At 51.9% G+C, this 10,000-nt stretch overlaps 1 pseudogene across 1 annotated transcript in view; it reads left to right on the top strand.

Moving 5' to 3' along the window:
- Positions 1-10,000, top strand: part of LOC306918640 (ARF GTPase-activating protein GIT1-like) — a 30,519-nt pseudogene that overhangs the window by 9,301 nt on the left and 11,218 nt on the right. The window contains exons 7-9 of the transcript XR_013792529.1: positions 2,527-2,645; positions 5,363-5,517; positions 9,645-9,720. The product of XR_013792529.1 is annotated as an ARF GTPase-activating protein GIT1-like (transcript). The remainder of the gene's footprint in view (positions 1-2,526; positions 2,646-5,362; positions 5,518-9,644; positions 9,721-10,000) is intronic.

Below are 10,000 nucleotides of genomic sequence, written 5' to 3'. Positions count from 1 at the left end.
CTGTAGTTCTCTATTGTTGTTATGTGTCTGTAGTTATATATTGTTATGCGTCTGTAGTTCTCTATTGTTGTTATGTGTCTGTAGTTATATTTTGTTATGCGTCTGTAGTTCTCTATTGTTGTTATGTGTCTGTAGTTATATATTGTTATGCGTCTGTAGTTCTATATTGTTGTTGTGCGTCTGTAGTTCTCTATTGTTGTTATGTGTCTGTAGTTATATATTGTTATGCGTCTGTAGTTATCTATTGTTGTTATGCGTCTGTAGTTCTCTATTGTTGTTGTGTCTGTAGTTCTCTATTGTTGTTATGCGTCTGTAGTTCTCTATTGTTTTTTCCCGTCTGTAGTTTTATATTGTTGTTATGTGTCTGTAATTCTCTATTGTTGTTATGTGTCTGTAGTTCTCTATTGTTATTTGTCTGTAGTTCTCTATTGTTATGTGTCTGTAGTTATCTATTGTTGTTATTCGTCTGTAGTTCTCTATTGTTGTTATTTGTCTGTAGTTCTCTATTGTTGTTTTTCATTTGTAGTTCTCTATTGTTGTTATGCGTCTGTAGTTCTGCCTCCACTCTGGTCAGGAGCTCCTGAGCTGGTTCCACGTGGTGAGAGAGCAGGCTGATGTTAGCCTGGCTAATAAGCCAGACTAATATCACACAACACTGTCGCGGTATATTAGTCTGGGCTGGCTCCACTTGGATTTCATTTCCCGGGGGGCGGGTTCAAACATTTTCTCTTTGACGCAATTGGTCAGAGCTACTGTCAGTCAAAAGTCTCAAGCATTGAACGTCACTGTACCAAAGCCCACCCATATTGCATACCGTGTCCCGATTGGTCCGACCTGTTCTCGGTTGTAGGAAAGAGGCGTGCTACTGAGCCTCGCCAGACCGTAATCCGCTGGTAGGCAAAATTTTTTGCCAACGGCTGATTCGGTCTGGTTTATTAACCAGGCTAGGCTGATGTCGTCTGTGTAGTCCAGGTCTGTCAGGACTACTGTGGGGTGTAGTCTGTGTAGTCCAGGTCTGTCAGGACTACTGTGGGGTGTAGTCTGTGTAGTCCAGGTCTGTCAGGACTACTGTGGGGTGTAGTCTGTGTAGTCCAGGTCTGTCAGGACTACTGTGGGGTGTAGTCTGTGTAGTCCAGGTCTGTCAGGACTACTGTGGGGTGTAGTCTGTGTAGTCCAGGTCTGTCAGGACTACTGCGGGGTGTAGTCTGTGTAGTCCAGGTCTGTCAGGACTACTGTGGGGTGTAGTCTGTGTAGTCCAGGTCTGTCAGGACTACTGTGGGGTGTAGTCTGTGTATTCCAGGTCTGTCAGGACTACTGCGGGGTGTAGTCTGTGTAGTCCAGGTCTGTCAGGACTACTGCGGGTGTAGTCTGTGTAGTCCAGGTCTGTCAGGACTACTGTGGGGTGTAGTCTGTGTAGTCCAGGTCTGTCAGGACTACTGCGGGGTGTAGTCTGTGTAGTCCAGGTCTGTCAGGACTACTGCGGGGTGTAGTCTGTGTAGTCCAGGTCTGTCAGGACTACTGCGGGGTGTAGTCTGTGTAGTCCAGGTCTGTCAGGACTACTGCGGGGTGTAGTCTGTGTAGTCCAGGTCTGTCAGGACTACTGTGGGGTGTAGTCTGTGTAGTCCAGGTCTGTCAGGACTACTGCGGGGTGTAGTCTGTGTAGTCCAGGTCTGTCAGGAGTACTGTGGGGTGTAGTCTGTGTAGTCCAGGTCTGTCAGGACTACTGCGGGGTGTAGTCTGTGTAGTCCAGGTCTGTCAGGACTACTGCGGGGTGTAGTCTGTGTAGTCCAGGTCTGTCAGGACTACTGCGGGGTGTAGTCTGTGTAGTCCAGGTCTGGCAGGACTACTGCGGGGTGTAGTCTGTGTAGTCCAGGTCTGTCAGGACTACTGCGGGGTGTAGTCTGTGTAGTCCAGGTCTGTCAGGACTACTGTGGGGTGTAGTCTGTGTAGTCCAGGTCTGTCAAGACTACTGCGGGGTGTAGTCTGTGTAGTCCAGGTCTGTCAGGACTACTGTGGGGTGTAGTCTGTGTAGTCCAGGTCTGTCAGGACTACTGTGGGGTGTAGTCTGTGTAGTCCAGGTCTGTCAGGACTACTGCGGGTGTAGTCTGTGTAGTCCAGGTCTGTCAGGACTACTGCGGGTGTAGTCTGTGTAGTCCAGGTCTGTCAGGACTACTGTGGGGTGTAGTCTGTGTAGTCCAGGTCTGTCAGGACTACTGCGGGTGTAGTCTGTGTAGTCCAGGTCTGTCAGGACTACTGCGGGTGTAGTCTGTGTAGTCCAGGTCTGTCAGGACTACTGTGGGGTCTTCTGGACCTCCTCTGGTGAGGCCAAGATCCTGCTCTCGTCCACTGATGGCCTTTAACGCGGTGTGTGTGTGTGTGTGTGTGTGTGTGTGTGTGTGTGTGTGTGTGTGTGTGTGTGTGTGTGTGTGTGTGTGTGTGTGTGTGTGTGTGTGTGTGTGTGTGTGTGTGTGTGTGTGTGTGTGTGTGTGTGTGTGTGTGTGTGTACACGCATGCGTGCGTGCGCAGAAACGTGCATGGATGACGACCAACACGACTACGACAGCGTCGCGTCCGACGAAGACACGGACAGCGAGATGACATCATCACATCACAACAACCAATCGCAGCGCAACAACCGCGCCAAGGTAGGTCCGTCGATTCACGACAGCCATTCGCAACACAACAACCCATGACATCACCAGATCACACCAACCAATCGCAGGGCAACAACCGATGAATGCCGCCAGCATTAATTAATCTATCTGTCGCGCAACCCTTATTTTGAATGGAGGCGCTACCAACACCTTTAGCCGTGTTGCTCATTCATTCCACATGGAGGCGCTACCAACACCTTTAGCCGTGTTGCTCATTCATTCCACATGGAGGCGCTACCAATACCTTTAGCCGTGTTGCTCATTCATTCCACATGGAGGCGCTACCAACACCTTTAGCCGTGTTGCTCATTCATTCCACATGGAGGCGCTACCAACACCTTTAGCCGTGTTGCTCATTCATTCCACATGGAGGCGCTACCAACACCTTTAGCCGTGTTGCTCATTCATTCCACATGCAATTTACAATTTAGGCATTTAGAAGACGCTCTTAATCCAGAGCGATTTACATTAGGCAAGAACACAAGTATGGGAATACATCACATATAAAATGCATTTATCAAGAAACATGCGTAAGCTAAGAACGTAACTAGAACATATCTATATAATGACGCTATACATATTAACTATACATATATACTATACTATGCTATACATATGTACTATGATGTGCTATGACTACATACAATGCAATTATTGTGCTGTCTACATGACATGCTATAAGTCTGTTTCAAATGCTATTTAAGTCTAAAAAGTGCTATCTAAGGTGGTAGGATAAGTGCTATGGGCCATGGTGGAGTCTGAAAAGGTGGGTCTTCAGACTACGGCGGAAGATTGGGAGTGATGCTGCAGTTCTGATTGCAACGGGGAGTGCATTCCACAGTTTTGGGGCCAGAAGGGAGAAGAGTTTGGGACGTGTGGAGCATTGTCCCGGCGTTTTTAGTGAGGGTACTTCCAGCTTTCCTGCGTTGGCTGATCTGAGTGCGCGGGAGGGTTTGTAGGGTTCAATCATGCTTGCAAGATATGGGGGAGCCATACCTTTGGTTGCTTTGAATGCCAGCATCAGAGTTTTGTATTCTGTGCGGGCAGCGACTGGGAGCCAGTGCAGGGAGCGGAGCAGGGGGGAGACATGTGAGAATTTTGGCTGGTTGAAGACCAGACGAGCTGCGGCATTTTGGATCATTTGGAGAGGCTTAAGTGCACATGCCGGTAGGCCAGTAGGAGCGAATTACAATAGTCAAGTTTTGACAAGACTGTTGTCTGGATTAAGAGCTGGGCTGATTCCTGGGTGAGGAACGGTCTAATTTGTCGTATGCTATAGAGTGTGAACCTACAGGATCGAGTGACAGCTGTGATGTGAGTTTTAAACGAGAGCTGACTGTCCAGGACAACACCAAGGTTCCTGGCTGTTGGGACAGACGTTACCAGGGCGTTGTCTACGGAAATTGTTAGCTCCCGCATAGGGCTTGGACTTAGCTGGGAAGAAGAGAAGCTCAGTCTTGTCTGGGTTCAGCTTGAGGTGGTTGGATGACATCCACTGTGAGATGTCAGCCAGGCATGCAGTGATGCGCTCTTCCACCTGAGTGGCAGAGGGGGGGAAGGATAGAAACAGTTGTGTGTCATCGGCATAGCAGTGATAGGATATATTGTGAGCAGAGATGATAGTGCCAAGGGATTTGGTGTACAGTGAGAAAAGGAGGGGACCAAGTACAGATCTCTGTGGGACCCCAGTTTGGAGGGTTCGGGGGGATGATAGCCGACCTTTCCAGGAAACCTGGTAGGTCCGGTCGGTGAGATAGGAAGAGAACCACTTTAGTGCTGTCCCGCCGATGCCTAGATCTGCTAGGGTGTCTTGGAGCAGCTGGTGGTTCACTGTGTCAAATGCCGCCGATAGGTCTAGGAGAATCAGGACAGCAGAGTGGGAAGCAGCCTGGGCAGCATGTAGTGCTTCTGTGACTGCCAGCAGGGCAGTTTCACATGGAGGCGCTACCAACACCTTTAGCCGTGTTGCTCATTCATTCCACATGGAGGCGCTACCCACACCTTTAGCCGTATTGCTCATTCATTCCACATGGAGGCGCTACCAACACCTTTAGCCGTGTTGCTCATTCATTCCACATGGAGGCGCTACCAACACCTTTAGCCGTGTTGCTCATTCATTCCACATGGAGGCGCTACCAACACCTTTAGCCGTGTTGCTCATTCATTCCACATGGAGGCGCTACCAACACCTTTAGCCGTGTTGCTCATTCATTCCACATGGAGGCGCTACCAACACCTTTAGCCGTGTTGCTCATTCATTCCACATGGAGGCGCTACCAACACCTTTAGCCGTGTTGCTCATTCATTCCACAGGGAGGCGCTACCAACACCTTTAGCCGTGTTGCTCATTCATTTCACATGGAGGCGCTACCAACACCTTTAGCCGTGTTGCTCATTCATTCCACATGGAGGCGCTACCAACACCTTTAGCCGTGTTGCTCATTCATTCCACATGGAGGCGCTACCAACACCTTTAGCCGTGTTGCTCATTCCACAAACACCTGATCCTTACGATCTGTACCTCGTTGTAAAGGTGACTAATCAACAATTAAATCGATATTAAATAAAGTACTAATGGGCGTTATTAAAGTGGAGAAATTATGGACCAAAGTTAGGTTTACAATCTGTCCTCACTAACGCCCATTTATGTGCGTGTGTGCGTGCGTGTGTGCGTGCGTGCGCGCGTGTGTGTGTGTGTATATGCACAGAGCATGGACTCGTCAGAGCTCTCAGATGGACCAATCACGCTCCAGGAGTATCTGGAGGTGAAGAAAGCTCTGGCCTCGTCGGAGGCCAAGGTCACCCAGCTGCTGAAGGTCAACGACCGGCTGGGGGCGGAGCTAAGGAGACTGCACAACGAGGTAGGAGGCTAGGAGGTAGGAGTTTAGGAGGTAAGGAGGTAGGAGGCTAGGAGGTAGGACGCTAGGAGGTAGGAGGTAAGGAGGTAGGAGGCTAAGAGGTAAGGAGGTAGGAGGTAGGAGGTAAGGAGGCTAGGAGGTAAGGAGGTAGGAGGTAAGGAGGGAAGGAGGTAGGAGGTAAGGAGGTAGGAGGCTAGGAGGTAGGATCTACTAGTCTGGGGTGGTCGTCACCATGCCATGCTGTTTGTCCATCCATGTGTTTTGTATATCTGTGATGTCACGGCTGGGCAACCTAAGGCACCGGGTCCCAACACTGGCACAGGGAGGCTGACCACTGGGTCACTGTGAAACCCAACACACCAACCACTGACCACACACACCAACCACTGACCACACACACCAACCACTGACCACACACACCAACCACTGACCACACACACCAACCACTGACCACACACACCAACCACTGACCACACACACACCAACCACTGACCACACACAGTGTAACTCCTCCCCCTCATTATAATACATTATAACTCCTCCCCCTCATTGTAATGCAGTGTAACTCCTCCCCCTCATTGTAATACAGTGTAACTCCTCCCCTCATTATAATACAGTGTAACTCCTCCCCTCATTATAATACAGTGTAACTCCTCCCCTCATTATAATACAGTGTAACCCCTCCCCCTCATTGTAATACAGTGTAACTCCTCCCCTCATATAATACAGTGTAACTCCTCCCCTCATTATAACACAGTGTAACTCCTCCCCCTCATTATAATACAGTGTAACTCCTCCCCCTCATTATAATACATTATAACTCCTCCCCCTCATTGTAATGCAGTGTAACTCCTCCCCCTCATTGTAATGCAGTGTAACTCCTCCCCCTCATTGTAATACAGTGTAACTCCTCCCCTCATTATAATACAGTGTAACTCCTCCCCTCATTATAATACAGTGTAACTCCTCCCCTCATTATAATACAGTGTAACCCCTCCCCCTCATTGTAATACAGTGTAACTCCTCCCCTCATATAATACAGTGTAACTCCTCCCCTCATTATAACACAGTGTAACTCCTCCCCCTCATTATAATACAGTGTAACTCCTCCCCCTCATTATAATACAGTGTAACTCCTCCCCTCATAATACAGTTTAACTCCTCCCCCTCATTATAATATCAGTAATCCATGTGAATGAAGCCCCGCCCACCTATAATTGTACCTGTGAATGTGGACGCTTGTTTTCAACCATTCAGATGACGCCTCCCCCCCCTCCCCTCCCCATCTCCCCTCCCTTTATCACTCCACCCCCCCCATCTCCCCTCCCTTTATCACTCCACCCCCCCCCATCTCCCCTCCCTTTATCACTCCATCCCCCCCATCTCCCCTCCCTTTATCACTCCACCCCCCCCCCCCCCATCTCCCCTCCCTTTATCACTCCATCCCTCCCCCATGGTCCCCCCCCCCCCCCCCCCCCCCCTTCGTAGATCTGGAGGACGCAGCAGGAGAACAGTGCACTGCAGGGAGGGGGGTCCCACCAGGCCGGGGGGGGTCCGCGGGGAGGGGGAGGCCTGGGGGGGGCACCCGGGCCTGGCGGCGGTGGGGGGGAGACCCCCCTTCTCCTCAACCCCCCCACCTCCCACGCGGCGGGAGGGGGGCGACAGCGCCAGGCCTTCTCCATGTACGAGCCTTCGTCGTCCCCGGCTGTCCCCAAAGCCCCCCTCCACCCCCACCACCCCCCCCAACACCACCACGGACCCCCAGCCTCCCTGGACACCCTGGCAGCTCGCCTGCAGCCCCCCAACACGCCCAGCGTAAGTTTAGAATACCCCCCCCCCCTCCGCCTCCCCCCAACACGCCCAGCGTAAGTTTAGACCCCCCCCCCCCCGCCTCCCCCCAACACGCCCAGCGTAAGTTTAGAACCCCCCCCCCCCGCCTCCCCCCAACACGCCCAGCGTAAGTTTAGAACCCCCCCCCCCCCCCCCGCCTCCCCCCAACACACCCAGCGTAAGTTTAGAACCCCCCCCCCCCCGCCTCCCCCCAACACACCCAGCGTAAGTTTAGAACCCCCCCCCCCCCCCCGCCTCCCCCCAACACACCCAGCGTAAGTTTAGAACCCCCCCCCCCCCCCCCCGCCTCCCCCCAACACACCCAGCGTAAGTTTAGAACACCCCCCCAGCGTAAGTTTAGAACACCCCCCCGCCTCCCCCCAACACACCCAGCGTAAGTTTAGAACACCCCCCCAGCGTAAGTTTAGAACACCCCCCCGCCTCCCCCCAACACACCCAGCGTAAGTTTAGAACACCCCCCCGCCTCCCCCCAACACACCCAGCGTAAGTTTAGAACACCCCCCCGCCTCCCCCCAACACACCCAGCGTAAGTTTAGAACACCCACCCGCCTCCCCCCAACACACCCAGCGTAAGTTTAGAACACCCCCCCGCCTCCCCCCAACACACCCAGCGTAAGTTTAGAACACCCCCCCGCCTCCCCCCAACACACCCAGCGTAAGTTTAGAACACCCCCCCACCTCCCCCCAACACACCCAGCGTAAGTTTAGAACACCCCCCCGCCTCCCCCCAACACACCCAGCGTAAGTTTAGAACACCCCCCCAGCGTAAGTTTAGAACACCCCCCCGCCTCCCCCCAACACGCCCAGCGTAAGTTTAGAACACCCCCCCGCCTCCCCCCAACACGCCCAGCGTAAGTTTAGAACACCCCCCCGCCCCCCCCCCAACACGCCCAGCGTAAGTTTAGAACACCCCCCCGCCCCCCCCCAACACACCCAGCGTAAGTTTAGAACACCCCCCCGCCTCCCCCCAACACACCCAGCGTAAGTTTAGAACACCCCCCCGCCTCCCCCCAACACACCCAGCGTAAGTTTAGAACACCCCCCCGCCTCCCCCCAACACACCCAGCGTAAGTTTAGAACACCCCCCCGCCTCCCCCCAACACACCCAGCGTAAGTTTAGAACACCCCCCCGCCTCCCCCCAACACACCCAGCGTAAGTTTAGAACACCCCCCCACCTCCCCCCAACACACCCAGCGTAAGTTTAGAACACCCCCCCGCCTCCCCCCAACACACCCAGCGTAAGTTTAGAACACCCCCCCAGCGTAAGTTTAGAACACCCCCCCGCCTCCCCCCAACACGCCCAGCGTAAGTTTAGAACACCCCCCCGCCTCCCCCCAACACGCCCAGCGTAAGTTTAGAACACCCCCCCGCCTCCCCCCAACACGCCCAGCGTAAGTTTAGAACACCCCCCCGCCCCCCCCCCAACACGCCCAGCGTAAGTTTAGAACACCCCCCCGCCCCCCCCCCAACACGCCCAGCGTAAGTTTAGAACACCCCCCCACCCCATCCCTCATTACCCTTGACGCAAATTACGTAATCATTTTTTTCCCTATAATCGGGGCTTATTGTAGCAAACTTTTGGCTGGTTTGGCTTACGGCCGATGTAATCTACCTAAAACCGTCCGAAATCCTTGTGCGCACGCTCTCGCACGCACGTGCGCGGTCTTCATGTGCATCGCTGCGTAAAATGCGATATTTGGGGCTTTATTAGAGCTTAATTTGACTTGGATATTAAAATAAACGATGATAGCTTAGCATACCGAACATCTGACTGTGTAGCAGAAAGCTAGCGGATGTTGTTGTGTGTTGAACCGGAAGTGACATCGCCCAGATTCCCTCTATTCGGTCAAAATGGGCATAATGGTGAAGTTAACGCCACCATCAGGACTGGGTCTAATACTGTAGGATTACCGTGTTAGAATGAGATATAGTGTGTATGTCACGGATTTTTCTATTGGCATTAAAATTATGAATTAAACATATGAATAGTGCAGGTAGAAGGTATTAAACATATGAATAGTGCAGGTAGAAGGTATTAAACATATGAATAGTGCAGGTAGAAGGTATTAAACATATGAATGCTGGAGTGACGGGCTGAGCGAGTGGCCGAGATTATGGCTGTTGGCTGCTCTGTTCCTGAAATCTGGACAATGTTGTCCTTCTGTCTGTCCTTCTGTCTGTCTGTCTGTCTGTCCTTCTGTCTGTCTGTCCTTCTGTCTGTCTGTCTGTCTGTCTGTCTGTCTGTCTGTCTGTCTGTCTGTCTGTCTGTCTCTCTAGGGTGAGGAAGGGGGGCAGTCCAGGGGGCGTGTCTTATGGAAGTCATCTGTCAGGTTCTCCAGAGATGATCAGATACATGGTGGGTCCAGAAAGCTCTTATCTCCACAGATTAACTGTATTTATCTCATCTCATAAATACAGTATCTCATCAAAATGTCTTCTACATCCTGACAGTTTTCTGAAAAAGCTATGTTTCTATGTCAGTGGTTTTTCAAAAATAGCAGATCTACAAGCTCGTAGCGCGCCACTTGTAGATCTGCTATTTTTCAATAGCTAAAGCATAACATAATGCTAACACCAAAAGGGGTTCCCGCCCAAAATGGGATAAAGGGAGGTGGACGGCAGGATCGCTAAAGAAG

This window comes from Electrona antarctica, assembly GCF_951216825.1.
Source record: "Electrona antarctica genome assembly, contig: scaffold_560, whole genome shotgun sequence".
Lineage (NCBI taxonomy): Eukaryota > Metazoa > Chordata > Actinopteri > Myctophiformes > Myctophidae > Electrona > Electrona antarctica.
Note: the sequence above shows the minus strand (reverse complement) of the source record. Positions and strands in the feature narration are given on the sequence as shown.